Consider the following 22,753-nt stretch of genomic DNA (forward strand, 5'->3'; position numbering starts at 1 on the left):
AAATTAGTCCCATTTAAGTGCAAGGTATTTTATTTCCTTTTTTTAAAAAATTTACCCACGTAAGGTTAATACATTTATTTGGGTTTATTTCGATTTCTTCATATGTTCACTTACACTTGAAGATTTATAGCTTAAGATGAAAAACATTTATTTGATGGCATGAAACTATTATTCTGAAAGTTGAAAATATCTATTCTTCTATACTTTTTTCAATAAAACTTCAATCTCTATTTTTTTAAAATAATGTAAAATTGATAAAATAAAGACATCTAAAAGCAAAGCAAGGGGCAAAGAGAGAACAACAGTAACAATCTTTATGATGAAGGAATGCAGCAGAATGCAATCATAGTTGGACCCTTGTTCAGACAGCTTTCCCTCTTAGGGATGGGATCTGAGAGTATATTGGAGGTAGCAAATGCACATCACGCAGAGAGCTAGGATTTCCTATGCAGCAGAAAGCATAGAAAAATCTTCATTTAATTTGGTTACAGTTCATTGAAACAAAGGAATTTACTAGTAGTAAGAGATGACACAGTTAGCTCACCAATGCAAACAAATATTGCACAAACCAAGCTTCCTCATCTCCTTTCATTTACTCTATTCAAAAATTCAAATTACCAGGAAAGAGAATGAAGGAGGTGTGGCAGAAATTCTTTTGTAACTTGGGGGGCTGGGTCACATTAACACAGATGTGGCTGACAGAAGCTCTTTAAGTGTTTATCAAGAAAAGAAGGGGGGATTGTAAAACTCTAAGAAGTTATTTTGAAATGGCAGTTAATATAGTTTTTAATAACTGGTAAACTTAACCATATTCAGACCAGAAGCAAGATAAGAAAATATGGCATATACAAAAAATAATTTCCTTTATGTATCTCATGCCCCATGTCTTTCTGGGAAGTACGCAAATGAGGTTCTACCCAAGTGCTTCAGTCTGCAGGCCAACGCTCTATCCACTGAGCCAAACCGGTTAGAGTCAATTCCCTGTTTTAATTATCCATCTTTATAAAATGTCACCTGCGTTTATCAGGGGAAACAAAGAAGCAACATTACTATAGCTTTGCTTTCCATGTGTGACTGAATAACAAATACACAGTGACAATGAGACCTTGAAAGAAGTGACATGATTGGTCACTGATCGTGATGTGCATCTATTATTTACAAAGCTAGGACTGTTTGTATTTACTGCAACCAGAACTAAGCTGTTTGGTAAATTTAGTTGGCAGGAAGATTCCCTCATTGACTGACAGGTGGCTCAGCAGGGTTAACAACAAAAGGCTAACTTACAAATAAATGAACAAAATTGGAACAGACTCATAGACACAGACAACAGACCGATGGTTGCCAGACAAGAGGGGTGGGGGGTTGGAGGATTGTGTAAAAATTGTGAGGGGAATAAGAAGTACAAATTGGTAGTTACAAAATTGTCATGGGATGTAAAGTACAACATAGGGAATATAGGCAATAATATTGTAAAAACTATCTATGGTGCCAAGCAGGTACTGGAAATATTGAGGAGAACACTTTGTAAAGTACAGTTGTAGACCCACTATGCTGTACACCTGAAACTAATACAAAATAATACGAAATGTAAACTGTAATTGAAAAATAAAATTTAAAGTTCTTAAATAAAAGAAGGCTAACTTACAGAATACTTAGCTTTTGCCATAAGCCTCAAAAGAATATCCAAACACATACCAGTACAAAAATAAATGTAGAATATAAGTAAAAATAGCATGCTTATCATATAAATACAGTGGGGCCTTGACTTACGAGTTTAATTCGTTCAGAGACCGAGCTCGTTAAGGAGCTCGTTAAGGAGCTCGTTAACTCAAATTACTTTATCAACTCAATGCAAAAAATCGGCTGAGAGACAGCTGGTATCTCAAAAAACTCGTTAGTCGGGACACTTGTAAGTCAAGGCCCCACTGTACAGATTCAAGACCAGTGCCTTACTTGCCTCAATCATATGGACACACATAATCTGATCTTATACACATTCTGGGGTTCCCACTACTTCTTAGCCTCTATGTCAGATGCTGCCATCAGTAAGAGAGGTCAGTACAAAACAAACAACTTTATAGAGAGCAGCATCCTATTGAAACCTTGAGCTCATTAGTCTCCCAATAAATATTAGCCACACAGTGCTTCTAACTTATCTCCATAAAACTATTGTTAATGAGTCTGTCAGTTCATATCCATTATTTTTGTCATTATCCACTAATTACTGAACCTGGCACAATACATAATCCCATTATACCATGTTGCACTTTTGGTCCATAGACTTCACACCTATTCCTTTAATTCAGAATCCTTCTTTACCTTTCTAATCACTTCATGTTCTGCCTCTTGGGTTCTCTCTTCTAAATACTAAGGAATTCCCCAAATTGTATGTAAATATTAGGTTCACTTTATATACAACCACAATTATGTACATTTCTTCTATCCATTTTCCATTCATGAAGAAAAGAATAAATAGCTGAAGAAAATGAAATACACATTACATTAAGATTTGTAGAGATACATATATAAATATGTAAATATTTCTATCTGATATATGCCATATATATTAAATATAAGCATGTCTTATATATAAACATATATAATGTTATGTATATGCTGAGAATTTACAAAAGCTGAAAAAAAATTTAGCAAAAGAAAAGTTTTCATAGAAGAGAGATAAGACATCATTCACCCAAATTACACATCCTCTACGTGCTTTTTATTTTTTTCTATAAAACAAGAAAACTTTTGTTTGTTTTGAGGCAGATAGTAAAACTTTGTGGGTATGATTTACAGGAAAATTCTCAGTAGTCAGGAGCTAATGTTAAATTCTTTAACTGACATTACCAGCGTTCAAAGGTTGTTGTAAATGTCAGCAAATCTACAAAGGATGTCTCTGAGGATGGGATTAGACAGCAAACACATCCTGAAGTCAACTGCTCACCTCAAATATCATTCTATTCCATCTCCAGCAAAACATCAAGGAGATTAGAATCAAGGAAAAAACCACACTAATTGATACTTAGCAACAAAGGTTTGCCACAAGAAGTAATTAGACCTCCTAGAATGCCCAGAAGAACTTATCCTCTGCCTGTGCGGCAATCTTCAACTGCAAACCCTTAGGACACATTGCCTCACTGCGTATGGGTGAGGAGTATCCACATGAAAGTGTTGAAGATTAGCAAAGACAGGCATTAGGATATGGAGTTGGCAAAGAAAAAACTGGGAATGACATAAGAGTCAAGAATAAGCAATTGCATCACTTTCAAGCTAAGATCACACTGAGGAGTCATATATCTCAGTAACACAGTCACAGGGGCACAAGCAAAGTTTAGAACCAAGTGACTCACTGGAATGAAGAATTCTCAGCTAATGTAATCATGAGATACATAAGCAAATCTTCCTACCAAACCGTGAATATTAAGCAACAAGACTGAGATAGTATTAGAAGTCTCAGAGCATAGGTTTTTCCATATCAGTTCTCTTCTAGAGACCTAAGATTCATACTCTTGATCTTTCTTTCTTTTCATGCTATAAAATATAACCTATAAATAAAAGTATGCTTGATTACCAAGTGCTCTGGAAACACTCTGGCCTTGAGTGGTGAAGTATCTGATTTTTAAAGACAATGCCTCCATGAAATCGAGGGCTCTGAAGTGGACATTGAATCTGAAAAACCATTGGTTCCTAACATTCCTGGATATTAGGAGTTTAATAAGGCTGAAATAGTTTATTTGTCCATAGTGACGTTTTCATTTCACTCACATGATATGGCCCTTTATCCTTCCTTCACTCCACTATTCAAAGACAATTATTAATGACCTACAATGTGGTAAGAGTTTATTTTCTATATATTGGTAATCCTATATAATAAAAGTCTAATATGCAATTTGTCCCCTCGGGTGGTCATTGACTGGGAGTTCAACCAACCAGGAGTTTGACCGCTCACTATGACATGTGCTGACCACCAGGGGGTGGTGAAGAACATGGTGAGTGTCAGCTACGGGTGGCAGTGGGCGGCAGTGGAGGCGCTGCCAGCCCTGATGGGCCCCGACAGCAGGACTGCAGCAGGATGGTGGAGCAGGTGAACGGGCAGCACCAGGCGAAGGCAGGTGGGAGCATGGCTCGCACCCTCTCCCCATCACCCCGCAGAAGCAGACAGTGACCAGCAGTGGCAGCAGGGGGACAGGGCGATCGGGCAGTGCCAGGCCAAGGTGGGGTGCTAGGCGGGGTTGCAGAGCTGACAGACTGGGGCGCGAGCTAGGGCCCGATCTCCACAGGCCACCCCCAGGGACGCCACCCATGCACAAATTTCATGCACTGGGTCTCTAGTAAAAATATAAGTAAGAGTTCCTACCTTTAAGGGCTTATATTCCAGGGAATCTTGAGTGATAAGGAAGATGGAAGTAGAAAATATCAAGATCAGCTTTGAGTATATTAAAATGTGAACTTCAGGGCTCAAAATTGGCTTGGAAAGTGCACACATGCACAGGAGTTTCTCCCAGAAAGCAGGTGAGACGGGGCCAGTGGGGGGCCTTGTGGGAGACTAGGAGGAGGGGGGGCCTTGTGGAGGTCAGGGGGGCGGGGTCGGGGGGCGGCTTGTGGAGGCCTGCGGAAGCACAATGCTGCACCTGGCAAATGAAGAGGCCCACTGGCGGCTCCAGCCGGGAAGGTGGAAACACTGCTCTCCTGTCAAGAGAGATAGGAGGTCCTCTTTCACCCAATTCCCACCTTCACAGTCAGTATCAAAAAACAATGTTTTCATCCAGTCAACCTCCTGCGAGCCATCTGCAGGCAATATTGACTCAGAACCAGGGGAAAGGATCAGTGGGTTCCCCTTAAGGTCGCCAACACTGATCCATGGCCAGGCACCCAGGGCAGGTCTGCAAGCCAGAAGCCAAGGAGCCGCAGCAGAGCCGGCTTCCGGGGAAGGGCTACAGCCCCACAGAAAAGGCCCTCTCAGGGCCTCCCAGCAGCAGCACCAGCGGGCTCGGCCGCTGCAGGTACCGCCCCTTCCAGGCTCCCAGCCCGGGCTCCCGGCCCCCCCAAACGGAGACCAGGAGACCAGGCGCCAGCACCTGAAGAGGGAGATCCCCAGAAACGAGTCTAGCAATACTTCTGAGGAGGACAACTGGGAGAAAAAGAGCAAGTTGCACAGCAAGAGTCTGTGTTTGGGCAGAACTTGAAGGATGAAGTTAATAAATAACAACACTGAAGCAGCCCACAGGGAAAATGCCGAACACCCCAGTCAGAAACCGATCCGCGACCAGCTGTTTCCTATCAGCTCCAGTTTAGAAAACTCGACCAATAGAGCTGAGGCCACCTGCAACGCATTTGTATTTGGCCAGAAGGTGAGTGAGCACGTTGGCCCCACTAAATTAAATGCGGTCACTTCGGATACCACCAGAGAAAACTCGTGTGCGAGTCAGGGACTCAGTGCCACTTCCAGGAGGCCCCCTGAGAAGGAGTCCTGGACGAATCAGCAGCTGCCTACACCAAGGCAACGTAAAACAAGTGTTGCTGGAAAAAGTGGAAATGATCACCAGGAGGAGACTGAGAGCAACACATTACAAATCCGATGTAAGCTGTTTGTCTTTGGCCAAGGACTGCTCAGACCCAACGACGTGGCATCAACAGGTGACTGGACATTACAGTCCCAACTAGTGAGGCGAACCTGCGGCTGATCATCAACACGAAGCTATGGGCCCAGATGCAGATTGACAAGGCCAGTGAGAAGAGCATTTGCTTCATGGCTATGCATAGGGAGGACCAGGGTGTGGACTTTCTGATTTCAGCCAGCTCTATGGACGCAGGCCGGCTATGTATGTGGCCCAGTGCAGCCAGAACACCTGCCCCAAGCCTGGTACAGCCCCATTCAATGGGGATGACAGTGACCACGATGACGTTGGCTCCAAAGGGGGCCATAGGAGGCTGCACTGACTATGAAGGGGACAGGCAGACAGAAGGCCAGGAGCACATAGCGCTGGGAGCTGGCTGCCCAGGAGCCTGCTGCTTTGTCATCTGTCCACCCATCTGCCTGCCCCTCACTGGCAGGGTGGAGGAGAGAGCTTGGGGAACCACACGCCCCGTTGGGTTGGCCAGTCTGAATGCGCACTGTCCATTCAGAAGCCAACTGGGGATCTTTGAATTGAAATGGCACATTAAGACATCACAGCTTCTCACTGGGCCTGGCACGCCCGGTTTCTTCACCCCTCTCATGCCTCTGCCAGCCCATGGGTTCCTCCATCTGTCCAGGCTCCTAGGTCTGTCCCCTTGAGCTCAAACACTGGGCCTGCTGGATGTCCTGCTACTACCTTTATCTCCCATTTCCCACGGTCTGATTCAGGGTATATATTTTTAGATTGCCCTTCCCCCCAAAAAAGTTTGGTTTTGGTTCTTTAGATTAAGGCGCCCCTGTGCCCTCATTCTTCCTATGGTCACAGTTTGTGCGCTGGGGCCTTAATGGTGAGCTAGGGTGCTCTGAGGACTGCTGGAGGGCAGCCCCCACTTGTTATCTACCCCAGGTTCCTTCAGGCTACCAAGGGGTGTTGAGAGGTAGGCCTGATGCCTGGAGAGACTTATCTAGAAAAGGTCCACTGGATCTATGACGGTTCCCATTCCCCTAACCCTCCTCTTTGTCCCTTTCACATAGGTCACTTGCCCCCAAGACCATCCAGGGTCAGGGGCCTCCACAATAGACAGAGGGGGTCCCTAGCACGGCCTTTGAAGAGGGCAGAAAACTGGTTTCAGACAACAGGCCACCACACCAACACTGGCAACATTCACTGGAGCAGGCATCATGCCCACCCCACCCCAGAGTATGGCCAAGAGCCTAGCTGGGCACTGCATGCCTGTAAAGAAGGTCCCTGAGCACAGGGCTCTGATACTTCAGAAGAAATTCCCCAGCCTCACCTACCCTCATAGGCAGGGAGATAGCCTGGTCTCCAAAGCTGTACACCCCACACCTTGGGTGGACCATATGCAGCCCACGCTTGAGCCATTGGAACACAACCCACCTCACCCCCAGCAGATGTAGTCACACTTCTCTGCTTTATATTTTAGCCAACTAGAGGCAAGTAAAACCAGATAATGCCTGTTGGTTTAGGAGCGTTTGTGTAAGATTGTCTAATGAAATGTATTTGGAAACTATATTAAAACTTTTAACTAAAAAAAAATAAAATATGGATTTAATCACTTCTTGTCTTTCGAGATGAGTAATCATAGTAAAGGTTGGCAAATATTCTTAGCCCCACACAGGCAAAAACATTTTGCAAATGGTGTCAATTGGCACATCACATTATTAGATGTTGGGTTAATAAGAGACAGTGTTCAAAATATTGTTGATTCTACAAAAATGTCTGGGGTAGATATTGATCTTCACAATAGCAATATATGGTGATAATATTACGTAGTATCAGGGGTGGCATCCATCACTGCATTTATATTAACATTTTTATTTATTATGTATATAGTTATATAATTATATTTATACTAGAGGCCCGATGCACAAAAATTTGTGCACTCGGGGCGGGGGGGGGAGATCCCCCAGCCCGGCCTGTGCCCTCTCGCAGTCTGGGACCCCTCGGGAGATAACGACCTGCTGGCTTAGGCCTGCTTCCGGGTGGCAGAGGGCAGGCCCAATTCCTAGGTGCAGCCCATGGTCAGGCTCAGAGCAGGGCCGATTGGGGAGTTGGGGTGCCGCCCCGTCATGCACAGAGCAGGGCGGATCGGGAGGTTGCGATGCCACCCTCAGTCACACTCAGGGTAGGGCTGATTGGGGGGTTGGGGCACTGCCCCCTGTCACACTCAAGGCAGGATCAATGAGGAGGTTGCGGCGCCACCCCCTGTCACACACAGAGCAGGGCCAATCAGGGGGTTGGGGCGCTGCCCCCTGTCACTCACAGAGCAGGGCCGATCAGGGGGTTGGGGCCCTGCCCCCTGTCACGCACAGAGCAGGGCCCATCAGGGGTGTTGGGGCTCCGTACCCTGTCACGCACAGAGCAGGGCCGATCAGGGGGTTGAGGAGCTCCCCGCTGTCACTCACAGAGTAGGGCCGATAGGGGGTTGAGGAGCTCCCCCCTGTCACTCACAGAGTAGGGCCGATAGGGGAGTTGGGGCACCGCCCCCCTGTCACACTCAGGGCAGGGCGGATCAGGGGGTTGGGGCACTGCACCCTGTCACACTCAAGGCAGGGCCAATGGGGAGGTTATGGCTCTACCCTGTCACACACAGAGCAAGGCCTGTGGAGGGGGGTTGGGGCACCACCCTCTATCACCCACAGAGCAGGGCTGATCAGGGGGTTGGGACGCCGCCACTGTCACACTTGGGGCAGGGCCGATGGAGAGGTTATGGCTCTACCCTGTCAAACACAGAGCCGCAGGGCAATCAGGGGATTGGGGAGCTCCCCCCTATCAGGCACAGAGCAGGGCTGATCAGGGGGTTTGGGCGCTGCCCCTGTCATGCTGATCCCGGTGCCGGGAGGCATATTACCCTTTTACTATATAGGATAGAGGCCTGGTGCACAGGTGGGGGCTGGCTGGTTTGCCCTGAAGGGTGTCCTGGATCAGGGTGGGGGTCCCCACTGGGGTGCCTGACCAGTCTGGGTGAGGGGCTGAGGGCTGTTTTCCGGAAGCGAGTGACTGAAGCTTCCAACTGCTCCTTGTTTTCTTTTTTTTTTTTTTTTTATTCTGGGCCAGCTTTAGCTCTGAGGCCTTGCAACTGAAAACATCAATACAATGTTGCTAAAGCCCGGCTGAATGAAAGCCGGTTTCTGGGGTTTTGTTTAGCTTCTTATTTGCAACATAGTACATAGTTGCTTAGAGTTGCAGCTGAGAGGCCAGCAAGTTAGGCGGGGAACGTTGGAGTCCGCAGTCACTGAAGCAAGCAAGCCTCATGTTCGCTTCCAGCTGCCTGGCTGCCGGCCGCCATCTTGGCTGACAGTTAATTTGCATATACTCACTGATTAGCCAATGGGAAGGGTAGCGGTCGTACGCTAATTACCATGTTTCTCTTTTATTAGTGTAGATGTATATTTATATGCATTATATTATATAATGTATTTGATTAATATATTTTGTGGTCAACTTATGTAGTGAGTGTAATTTTTCCAATGTTATATAGAGGGTTAGAAATTTTATTCTTTGCTATATTTCTAATGCCAGAATAATACTTGCAACATAATAGATGCACAATAAGTATTTCTTGACTGTCAGTTATGTAACAGCAGGATTATCATATTTTTCTTATCCTCTACCTGACAAAGATATATATTCAGAGAAATGCATTAATGAAGAGTAATGTCAGAATTAATGTCTTTAATTTGATGCTGCTTATTTTATTAGTCTAGATATAATTATCTTGTCTCTAGTTGCCATACGGGCTACAAACATGAAAGGAAATACACCATTTTGTGGAGAGATTAAAATTTTATCGTATCAATATTTCTTGATAATGAAAGTTAAGTGTTTTCTTCAAAGAAGGACATTTGCATAATATTGCAATGCATTTAATAAAAAACTGAAACACAAAGACAAGCGTTATTCAAGCATCTATCAATCTTCTGATCAAATCAAAGGTATCAATATGCCTATTATGTCTTGTACACCTTACTTATACTTTTATAGAAGACAAAGCAAGCTTTGTTATTATTAGAACCTTTTTTAATTTAAATTTATTTTGCATAATTATAATAGGCGATAATGTTTTTAAAAATAATAATACAAAATTTTAAAAAATATATTTGTGTCAAAAATAGTTGATGTAGTCAAAACTAAACAGTCTGACATGAAATACTTGTACATAGTTAAATTGTAAAGGTGATATGAAAAAGACTAACATTTTGAAAATACCAATTAAAGTCCAAGGATTTAAACTTGGTTCATTATTTGTCATGAAGCATAATGGCATCAAGACTAGAGGTTGGCCTAACATTAGGATCAAGATCTTCTTCTTAATGGTGTATGAAGACCACAAAGAGATTAGATTGTCTTAGAAGGAATTTCTAATTCCCTTTTCTCAATCTCTGCAGCTCACAGTGCTTGCCCAAATAATAAACTTATTTTCTTCACCTTTTTTGAGATTTTCTTATCTTGAGTGCTGGCCCAGCCTGACCTATAAGTCTGGCCACTTGATTGTCAACTGGTTCCCATCCTTTTTGAGTTCTGACTATAGCACTAATAGTCAAGCTTTACCATAATTTTTCTACATCTTTGTACTATCTTGAATTAATTTTCACCAAGGCTACTACAGGTCCTGTTTCTAAATACTTCATTCTCCCCAGTAAAATTTTTCACCCTATGTCTATAAAGTTGCAACCCAGAGCGACATATAACTGTTTTGTTATATAATTTTACACAGAAATGGGTTTACCCTGACAATAATGGAGTAAAAGTATCACTCCAAGTGAGGAGACAGAGGGAAGCTAGCTAGACAGGGACTGGGACCATGGGAGGGGGAATAAAACTGGGGAACCCAACTAGGTGTTGTTACTAAGGCACCCCATCTGGGTAGGGAAGTAAGGGAACATGCAGGAGACAAACTTTAAAATGTATGAATGTTTCCAAGACCGGCAGCTTGCAGATAACCAATCACAAGACACTGAGGCATATAACCAATCCCAAAAGTGTTATTAAGGCAGAATTTTTTTAAAAGACCAATTGGGAGCTAGCAAGGCTATATCCACCCCCTAAATTAAAAGATGCACACATCCTCTCACCCTCCCCCTTTTCCCCACACACAATGGGATCTTGACATTCCTGTGCAGGGGAGCACATGCCTGCACTCACATGGCTTCTGGCCATGTGGTACTCTACACATGGACTAATAGACTAATTAGCATGGATGCTCTCAATAAACCAGTTCTACTAATGCGTTTTGTCCATGACTTTGTTCTTTAATTTGGTGAGAAAACAAACTTGAACTCAATACCCCACATTTTTGTTTCACAGTATAAATATTACTGGTAAAGGCAACTTTCAAAGCCATGTGAATTTATTATTTTCCATAATTTTGTATTCTTTTTCCAAAAGAGAGCTGGCAAAATTATATAGGCCTCAGGCCCTGTAAAATGTGAGTTGATGTCAGTTTCAACTATAACAATAAGAATAATTCAGGCATATTAGGAAAATAGTGAAACAGTGAAGAAATGATGGGTACAATTATAGCTTGATGATGAAACCACCTACTCTCTCCCAAAGCTTATTTTCTAAATTAACATGATGTTAGTATTCTATTCCTTCCATTAGCATAACTTTATTATTCCAGAAGACTCTTACCCAAGTATATAAATGTATAGCTTATTAGAGGAACTTCATGAAAAACTCATCAACCTTTCAATATAAAGAATTAACAGATCATATCCTATGAGTCTTTGAATTCTTAGCCCCCAAATCCTTGCTCTACTATTTCTACCAATCTTAGAGTGTTAAGTCCTGATTCTTACCTGTGAGAATAAACAAGTCATCTTTTCTGTCAAAGAGCAGTTTAGGCAGCCACCAGTTTCGACTGCGTGACTTGGCAGCCATCATTTTGGCCACATGACTTGCAGCTCCCCTGGGGGCTGCCATCTTGAAATGGCAAAGGCCAAACCCTCCCTTTGAATTAGCCAATCAAGAAAGAATGTGCACCCGACTCCAATCAAGAGTGAGGGACAGGTCACGTGCTTCAGGATTAAAAAGCTGAGCCAACCACCTGCTCAGTGTCGTGTGCTCCCAGACCATGTGCTTGCTCACCCTCCTGCAAGAGTAGATATTTGCCTTGCTGCTGGCTCCTGAGTATGCTTCATGTTCTACCAGGACCCCTGAATTTGGGGGTTCGCCTTATTTCTTACAATTTGGGGGCTCATCCAGGATACTGTTTGTCATCACAGGGGGAAATTAGACCCCTCTCCTCAGGAGGTGTGCCCTGCTGCCAAGTTGTGGCGGCCTCAGTGAAGAGGGACAGCCATCACCTCTGGGCTAACTACGAGCTCGGGATCGAGAGTCAGCTAGCAACGCAGGAAGATCCCAAGCAAGACCTGCGGCAATCAGGTAACCTCATCCATGAGCCAAGGTGGGAAATGAACTGAGTACTACTTTGGTGATTGGGTGTCCTCAGAAGTCGGGCATATGTGACTGGGATGTGTCTTGGACATAAAGCGAGTGCAGAGTTCTGATCTGTGGTTCCGTTCTCCTGCGAGGGAAGTGGCCAGAGAGGGATGAAGCAGATCTCGGGGAGTACAAGAAACCTCCACTATGGGGTGTTGAGTACATAGTCACAAAGGACCTGCTGAGAATGGGAAACAGAAATTCTAGGCCCAGAGAATACATTCCCCTGAAATAATTCATTGGGAGAATGCTGACATTCTCAGGAGAGGCAGTTCCCAAACCAGGGACAGAAGACATTGCTCTGGTGTGTTTTTTAACGCGGGGCAATTTTTAGTGTGTTGTGCATGCCTGAGTGTTTCTGTTAATGTTTTATGTCTCTTTGTTGCTTGTTTAATTAGTTTAAAGATGGGGCAAGTCCCATTTTGGGAAAGCCCAGTTATGTGTGGTGAGGTTGAACACATGACAGAGTCTGCAGGAAAGTCCCAGCAGCTGCCAAGAATTTTTAATCTTGGGGACTCTCCCTGCTTTCCTTCTCATGGTGTTAGCCAGTAGAAACTCTTAGCTACTGAGATTTCTGTCTCTGTACCTATAATATAATGTTGGATTTCTATCTTTTAGGGACTTTAGTTTGCTCTTCCCTGGTTTATGAGTATTAGGAAGTAAGCTATACAGGCTGGTTTAGGCAACAGGTTAATGCTTCCATGATAATGGGCAGTTGGTGAATGAGGATGGACCGCATTCCAAGGGTGATTCCCAGGTCCCAGGGGGCATACGATCCCAGCCAGGTTGGAATGTCCTTTCTTTGAACAGAAAGGGCAATCATGGTTAACAGCATAATTAATATTTCCCATAACCATAACTAGTCTCCAAGGTTCTGTTTTTGCCCATAACACTGGGAGGAACAGATCTGTAGAAGTACCCTCTAGCACTGAAGCAGGGGCACTCCTGTTTTTATAAAGAAAGATAAAATAGTACTCTCACATAGAGTTATTCCTTTTACAAAATTGGTCAAGAAAATGCTTTAAGTAATAATTGGCTTTAAAATTTCAAAGTTGTTAAGATATAATAAATAGATGTAACAAGAATGTTGTTGGATTAATTACACTTACTATAACCAGAAAAGGCTCATTAACTATATTCAAGATGCAGCTAAAGGGATAGCTGAACAGCTAGCTACCAGCAGCAGGATGACCTGGGAGAACAGGTTGGCCTTGGATACGATTCTGGTGGGAAAAGGATCCCACCAGATCAGGTTCCCTAATTGAAACTGTGTTGACCAAACAGCAAACGGGACTCTACCCGTGCCCAAATTTTGTGCACTGGGCCTCTAGTAATGAATAAAATTTAATGTTGCTACTCCTCCCCCATGAGACATTTGCAAAGCTCATGTTGAGATGGTCTTCTCCCTTACCATGGTAAGCGATAACTCAATTACCAGTTTGTGTAATGTTGGGGGTCAGTGCTGTATGTTCATCCCTGACAACATAGCCACATGGACCATCACTGAGGCCCCACAGGGACTAACAACTCTAGCTGATGAGTGAGTGAGAACCCAGGAACTGAGGGTCCTTTCTCCCATTCACTAGAACAATGGTTTGAAAGTGGAAGGAAGTGATAGTGTCCATATTCACCCCTTTGATTAGAAGTTACAGTGAGGGGATGTTACATGTATCATCCAAAGGCTAATTGAAACTGTGTTGACCAAACAGCAAAATAGTCTTCTCCTAGACACTGCAGAACATGAAAGCTGGTTAATGTTAGCCGAGTTTGAAGAAAAGAGTTTAAATAAAGAAAATGGGGCCCTAACCAGTTTGGCTCAGTGGATAGAGCATCGGCCTGTGGACCAAAGGGTCCCAGGTTCGATTCCAGTCAAGGGCATGTACCTTGGTTGTGGGCACATCCAATGTTGCTAACTCTCTATCCCTCTCCCTTCTTCTCTGTAAAAAATCAATAAAATGTATTTTTTTTAAAAGGAAAAGAAAATGGGGGAATTGTGAGAATAAACAAGTCAACTTTTCCATCAAAGAGCAGCTTAGGCTGCCATTTTGGACTGCGTGACTTGGCAGCCACCATTTTAGCCACATGACTTGCAGCTCCCCTGGGGGCTGCCATCTTAAAATGGCAAAGGCCAACTGTCCCTTCAAATTAGTCAATCAAGAAAGACTATGCACCTGAGCTCCAATCAAGAGTGAGGGACAGGTCATGTGCATCAAGATTAAAAAGCCAAGCAGATTGCCTGCTCAGTGTTGTGTTCTGCCAGAGCATGTGCTGCACTCCCTCCTTCAGGAGTAAAGATATTTGCCTTGCTGCCTGGCTCCTGAGTATGCTTCGTATTCTACCAGGACCCTGAATTTGGGGGCTCACCTTATTTTTTACATTACCCAAGCTTAATCAATCCTCCTTAATCCTCCAAATTAAAACACCCCCATTAAATCAAGTTGCAAATCTATATATATAAAAGGCTGATATGCAAAATGTCTCCTCAGGAGTTCGACCAGGAGACCGGGAGTTTGATCACTCACTATGACATGCGCTGACCACCAGGGGGCGGTTCAGAACATGGCAGGTGACCAGCAACGGTGGTGGGGCACTTAGGGAGCGAGGGAAGGAGGAGGCAGGGAGGCGGGGAGGCAGGGAGGCAGGGAGGCAGGGAACCTGATCGGCTCTAATCGCCGGCCAGGCCTAGGGACTCTACCCGTGCCCAAATTTTGTGCACTGGGCCTCTAGTAATGAATAAAATTTAATGTTGCTACTCCTCCCCCATGAGACATTTGCAAAGCTCCTGTTGAGATGGTCTTCTCCCTTACCATGGTAAGCGATAACTCAAATCTGTCTTATGGATATATTATGTTGGTGATATTTGGGGAGCCAGCACACAACAGCTTATAAACCCTTTTATGTATGTATATACATGAAAAGAATCATTTTAACTGCAAACATTTCTAAATTATACAAAATCCTTTAGTTAAGAGGATTTAATTTGCTAAAATATGAACAGATTAGTCCAACCTGGCGATATCCAATGTTACCTTCATTAATTTTTCAACATCCTTTGGATGTTGGATATAAACCAGAATTTTAATATTTAAACACAGAATCTGATTTTTCTATATTTTTTCCAATTTATTCTGAAAGTATGTAATTATTTATGTAAAAGTCAAAGCTTTTAAAAAATAACATCTGGTTATTTTTTATAGAAAATAAATGGGAGCAGAGTGAACTTTTGGAATTGATTAAATGTTGCTATCTGCAGGAATTTTTTTTCTTTCATCTGATTTCAAGTAAGAGTCTTAAACAACCGAGTTTTAATTTCAGAGACAGGGGAAATATAAGGTCAAGTAAAGAGTGCTCTGGTCCCCATTTTCAGTTTATTCAATTTAGTACCTAAATATGTGTGATTCCCTCTTATTTTCTCTATCAACTGCTATATTATATCAAAAAGCAGAAGGGGCAGTGGTTTGAGTCCATATAAAGGAAAGAGGAGACAACGTGACAACATGACAAAAATAATGATTAACTCTTTGAAAATGTTCACTCATCTTCATTGCCTCAGAGACAGAGGAAACCTTTCACATTTTTCATTCTGTAGCCACACTATGCTGCTTCTTTCTCTTTCCACTCCTATTTGTCCTGATATTTATTTAAACCAATTTCATTTTTGTAACAATATGTGTGATAATAACATGAGGAAGTAAGAAAGAGGTTGAATAAAAATTGAGGACCCACACTCTATAAATAGGGACACTGCATTCTTCTGTGATGCCTGTGACATTAATATTCTTGGTAATAGCTCATATTTGTGGTATTTGCTTTCAAGATTGGATATGATATATTGCTAGAGAGATGAGAAGAAAATAAAGACAAAGGTATGGATTAATTTGTCAGAAGAAAATGAGGGGTGTGAAGAACCACAGGTCAGGTCAAGAAATACATCCTGAATCTTTTATCAGGAACTCTTTACAATTTAACCATTTGCTTTTGTCCTTTCCTGAAAAAAGAAATGTAATCTTTGTTTTAAAAACTTTTGATATTAAAAATTCAAACAAAAACAAAAACAAGCTTGCATAGCAAATATATATATATATGAAACTTATAGAGAAAAATGACTTTTCTAGATTTTATTTGGAAAAAAATGAGTAGCCATTCATCAAGTGCTTACACTTTTATATAAATATGCTAATAATATATAGTAAAAATGGTCAATATGAAGCACCAGCTATGATATAAATAGAAAATGTTTCTGCAAATATGCTAACATTTTATCTATATCTTGAATTATTCCTGCATCTGCTTCTACTATCTATCTTAATAGTCTGATTTAGATGGTAAATTCTAAGAGGTCAAAATCTTTGATCATGAATTATTTGAATTCTCCCAGTCAGTTTAATGTATGCATTATAATTTTAAAAATCTGACAGTTTCATGAGCTAAGATAAACATTTTCACTGAGAGATATTCATTTCACAATTTGTTCTAAGAGAAGGCTGTGTCCCCCAAATACAAGTATTTGTATTTGTTTGTAACACCTCCATGTATGCTTCACTCTGAGTTAGACATTTTGAATTCCAAATTTACTTCTTTACCTCATGTTACTGCTAAAATTAAGAGAAATTTATTAGCATAATTGCCGGTCCAACATACGAGGAGAAAGTTTTTTTTCACAAGTTGGTTTCTTGTTGACGTGTTCTAAATCATTTTCCAAATGCTTGAAAGTCTTCCCCAACATACACAGAGCATCAATGCATGGCATTTACCCTGCTCATCACCATAATAAGAAAAAAAAAGATGCCCAGTTCACAGGTGACAAAAATAACAAACTAACATTTATCAGATGTCTCAGCAGAAAATATAATTCGTAATTGTTTAAGTAGTTTTTCCTCATAATCTTTACTCATCTCCCAAAATTGTGTGTCATATCAATATTTTCCCTTCACAAAAGTCAGGCAACAGATGATTTCACCACTGCTCCCCTCCTTGCCTACTAACAATTGGAGGAGGAAATATAACTCATTTAGAAAATCATCTGAGTGGCAGCCTTTCTGTTTTCAAAAAGAGATTTGGAATCACCAGGATTTGAGATTATAGATTTGGGTTTCAATTTACAATTAGAGAAGCATTCATATCTTGATTCTACTACAGAGGCCAGATATCAGATCACAGAAAGCTGTAAAGCAATCCTAAAAGAAGAAAAAACTCTAAACTTCAGGTCCTCAAAGGCCAACAAAAACTGAGACTATATATTTACTAATATGTAAAGTTATTCCTGCTCAAAATTCTTTTCATTAAAAAACAACATTTTTCTATTGTTTGACAGCTTTTGAATTGTTACGCTGCTTTTAAGAAATCCATGAAAGGGGGAAAATCAGTCCCAATGTTCTGGAGCAGAGAAGAGAAGATAAATGAAAAACCTCAAAATGGAAGTGTCATTTGACCCAGTGATCCCACTTATAGGAACATATCCTAAGAATCCCAAAACACCAATCAGAAAGAATACATGTACCACTGTTTTCAAAGCAGCATCATTTACAATAGCTAAGATCTGGAAACAGTCCAATTGCCCATCAGTAGATGAATGCATAAATTGTTTATTTACACAATGGAATATTATGCAGCTGTATAAAAGAAGGATCTTTTACCTTTTGAGACAGAATAAATGGACCTGGAGGTTATTATGCTAAGCAAAATAAGCCAATCAGAGAAAGACAAGTATCACATGATCTCACTTATCTATACTAATAAAAGGGTAATATGCTAATTAGACTGGATAGACTGGACATCTTCCGGACATTCTTCCAGACAAAGCCACAGTGGTGGGCCAAGGCAAAGGTGGTTAGGGGCAATAAGGCAGGCAGGGGAGAGTGGTTAGGGGTGATCAGGCTGGCAGGGGAGAGCGGTTAGGGGTGATCAGGCTGGCAGGGGAGAGTGGTTAGGGATGATCAGGCTGGCAGGCAGAGATGTTTAGGGGTGATCAGGCAGGCAGGCAGAGGTGGTTAAGGGCAATCAGGCAGGCAGGCAGAGTGGTTAGGGGTGATCAGGCAGGCAGGCAGGTGAGCGGTTAGGATCCATGGTCCCAAATTGCAAGAGGGATGTCTGAGTGACAGTTTAGGCCCAATTCCTATCAGGCCTAAACCGGCAGTAGGACATCCCTGGAGGGGTCCCAGATTGGAGAGGGTGCAGGCTGGGCTGAGGGATCCTCCCCCCCCCATGCACGAATTTCATGCATTGGGCCTCTAGTATCCTCTATAATAAAGAGCTAATATGTTAATTAGACCGAACAGCAGGACGACCATCCAGACTACCTTCTGGACGAAGCCGGGGATGTGAGGGCAGCTGAGGTAGCCAGGGCTGTGAGGGCCGAGCCCTTTGCATGAATTTCATGCATAGGGCCTCTAGTGTGTAATATAATGAACAAAATAAACTGATGAACAAAATAGATCCAGAGACATGGAACCATGGAACAGACTGACAAGTTTCAGAGGGAAGGGAGGAGGGGGATACAGGAAAAGATTAACAAAATAACTTATATGCATATATGCATAACCCATGGACACAGACAATAGTGCACTAGGCCAGCAGGGAGGATGGGTTTGGAGGGCAGGGGGAGGTCAAAGAGGGAAAACAGGAGGCTTATGTAATATTTTGAACAATAAAGATTTTAAAAAAACTCTCTGTATCACATAAATGTTTTCATTTACATAAATCAATATTCTATCAATGTCTCATTTGAAAAGGATCAATTTGAGGAGAGCTCTTTTGCTAAATATCAAAGATTCACTTAGGATAACATTTTTAACTTGGAATTTCTATCAAACTCAAAGCTTGGCAAAGAGGGAAGAAATGCCAACTTCGATTTGTCGAACCACAACCCACATGAAATTATTGCACATCTTAGGAAAGGACCCAAGTTATGAATTCACCACTGGTACATATAGCATCCTGAATGACTTCAATACCTCCTGCCTTTGAGCAGATTAATGTTCAACAGAGGGACATGGTGTGGCAAGCAATAGGTTGTCAGCCTTTGTTAGTTCCCTCAGCCTGGTACCTTTGAGCTCTTCACAAATTACACAACCATATGTGATAGCCGTGGGCCCGACCAGCAGCTTTGTGTACCACCTGTGCTGATGGAATTATTGCTCTGTGTGTTTGATCTGGGCCCATTATGGCACAGGGTTGTGGAATACTTATCTTTATTAATTAGGTTACAGAATACATGTTATATATTTCTAAATAGACAAGCTTTAAATATCATGGCAACTTTTGTGTAAGTTAATATCTTTATAAAAATTTCATTAATATTTACATAGCTGTATATCATTACTACAATAGTCCTCTTATCAGAAGAATTATATGAATAACTATTTATAATTTAATATTGACTCATAAGATTAATCTGAGCCCCACAATAGTATTATTAGTTATTAAGGCAAAAATCAATAGGTCTACAAAAATAGAAATATAATAAAGTAGTGATATCAACCAGGTATGTTCAGTTATAAAATTATATTCATCTAAACTTTTGTATAATACATTGTCATTTTTTGTCTCAACATTCAGCTAAGTGATCCATTCACAATGTCAGATCTCATGAAGATAACCAGCTGCTGTGTACCACCAACACAAATGGTATTTAACATCAAGAAGAAAATTTCAGATGTATATAATGAGGTATCATTCAGAACATAATGCCAACTATTTGGAATTATTTGGGTGGTAAAATTCTCTTTTCTGATATATCTGAAATCTGTCACTTGCCTTTATCTCAGCCTCTGTGTTGAAAAGATCTGAAAGCTCTATAAATTTACTTAGCAACATATTCAGTATTCCCACTTTGTGACAGCCAGAACATGACTAGGCCACTTACATAAAACACCTAGGAATTTACATATTGAATAAATAATGTGCAAGATAAAAGTAATAGTTGAAGAATAACATAATTTGGTGGCCATGGAAGGAATCTGGCCAGAGTGGAGTTGAGAGTTCAACAATATTGATTGCCTAGCCAGGCATCCAAAGTATTCTTTGTCTACTTTTGATCAAACTAGATTCCAGATCCTAGTAATTTTCTGAGCCTAATTATTTTTACCTCTTCATTGATTCTTTGAGCTACTTAATCCCTTTAATAAATTTATTATTTTTTTTTGCTTAATTCATGCAGAATTGGTTTTCTTAGTTCTCAACAAAGAACTCTGAGCAATACAAGCACATGGAAGGACTTATCAATATATCAGTGAGAGACTTTTATTCCTTAGAACGTTTATTTGCAGTGCTGCTCTAATAACTATATAACATTATAAAAATGTCTTGAATACTCAATGAAATTTTCAGGGTGGGAAAATTTGCTACTGGTCAATATTTGCTGTAATCCTAAAAATTTTCAACCAGGTTCTGATTCTTCAATCTTAGAAGCCTAACTATGTTTTTATTCTGAATTTACTCATATAGTATCACTAAAAGATAGAATGTTTAAAATTGTAACATGCTCCAATGCATTATTCTGCACATTTTTCCTCAAAAATTACTTTTAATTTTCATAAATGTAATGTAATTTATACAAGTATGATTCCGGCAAACAATCCATTTTCTAACCAACCACCAAATACCATTATATACCATTACCATAACACATGGCTTAAATACAATAACAATACATGTGAATATACTAAATGGGAATTCAGATCAATATAAAAATTACTTTCAAGGGTGCTTTATCAGAAATGATGTTTAAAATTCTAACCTGTATTAAAATACCTATTTAGCCCTGGCCGGTAGCTCAGTTTTAGTTAGAGCATCCTCATGATACACCTAAGTTGCAGGTTCAATCCTCATTCAGGGCACATAAAAGAATCAATCAATGAATGCATAAATAAGTGAAACAACAAATTATGTTTTTTTCTCTCTCTAAAATAAATAAATAAATAAATAAATAAATAAATAAATAAATAAATAAATAAATAAAATTTAAAGACCTACTCAATCAAAGTTCTACATTGTCTCTGTAGCACTGAACATTATATTGAAAAAAGAGTGGAACATGAAGTTAAGATTTCTAGAGCACGTCTATTGCTTGGCAATCTAACTACTAGGTTAACATACGTAAGGGTGATTAAGTAAAAAGAAAGAAGAGGGCAGACTTCCTTCAAAAATATTTTTTTATTGGAATTGCCTTATGCTAGTAGAAGGATTTGTTTGTAAAACATGACCACAATTATTTTTAATAGTTTTATATTGGCTTATTGGGAGAGCAAAGATATTTGAAAGTAACCATATAAAAGTATTTGCAATATGGCTTGTGTATATTAAAGAAGTATGATAAAATTGTTAACTCATAGTAGGAAGAACAGTTTATGAATTCTTTATAAAGCTAAAGGTTTAGAGTTAAATATCCCCAAATATTCAGTAACAACTACTAGAATTCTATAAAACATTTTACTACTGTTCACTCTTTTAAAAAAAAATTTCATTATCATTTAACTAGAGGCCCTGCATCGGTGGGGTCCCAGCCCCACGGTCCATTTGTTTCTTAGTAACTGTCTCAGCTATCAGATTGACTGTCCCAGTATCATAGTGTTTGTTTTCAAGGAAACTTTATTTTACTTAATAATGTCCCCAAAATGCAAAAATAGCAATTCTGGCAACCAAATATGCCAAAGAGAGACTGTAAGGTGCTTCCTTTAAGTGAAAAGGTGAGAACAGCACAAAAGTTGAGAAAGAAAGGAAAGTGAGACTACACTCAATTATAAGCGACACATTTAAAATCTACTTGTGAATTTACATATTCAACAATAATGAAACTACACATTTATAACAGTTGCAACATCTATAATGTCATTTAAATTCAAAGAATAAAAATTATTCTAGAAAAATGTTTTAATTTTCTTTTAAATATCCACACTCAAAGAAAAAAATAATTTTACTATCACAATTTTCTGGAAGAGGCAACTACAACACAATTATTTTTCTTTTTGTTTGTTTTCTAAAATAGAATTAATGCATGCTCTCAATTTATCCCTAAAACAGGGCCAATATTTGACTTATGAAACAACCTTCTTTCATTAACTGGCATGTGATTCCAAATCTAGATTAATTCTTTTGGGTTAAGAAAGAATTAAAGCCAAATTAAGAATGTTGACTTTACATATAGATATTTATTGATACTTAGAAGTAACAGGAGGATATGTAAAATATAATACTTATTATTATATTGAAAGGAATGGAATACTTATAATTTCCCAGGAAGATGGAGGCTTTTGAAACTGACATGAATTAAAACAATCTTTCCTCACAATTTCCTCTGTAACATAAAACAATAGTCAGAACAAGAAAGCTAATAAAACAAGAAGAGTTTTAATAAATAACTAAATAACTACACACACACACACACACACACACACACACACACACACACACATATATATATATATATATATATATATATATATGAGAAAATTCAACATTTAAAAAGTATTTAATGAGCCCTGCCAGCATGGCTCAGTGGTAGAGCAGCAACCTATGAACCAGAAGGTCACAGTTCAATTCCCAGTCAGGGCACATGTCCGGGTGGTTGTGGGCTCAGTCCCCAATGCAGGATGTGCAGAAGACATCCAATCAATGATTCTCTTTCCTCATTGATGTTTCCATCACTCTCTCCCTCTCCCTTTCTCTCTGAA

General features: G+C 40.6%; 1 pseudogene; it reads left to right on the forward strand.

Moving 5' to 3' along the window:
* LOC102419144 overlaps nucleotides 1–6,277 on the forward strand; it is a 33,220-nt pseudogene extending 26,943 nt beyond the window's left edge.
* Nucleotides 6,278–22,753: the final 16,476 nt, after the last annotated feature.

Source organism: Myotis lucifugus, unplaced genomic scaffold (assembly GCF_000147115.1).
Source record: "Myotis lucifugus unplaced genomic scaffold, Myoluc2.0 scaffold_469, whole genome shotgun sequence".
Taxonomy (NCBI): domain Eukaryota; kingdom Metazoa; phylum Chordata; class Mammalia; order Chiroptera; family Vespertilionidae; genus Myotis; species Myotis lucifugus.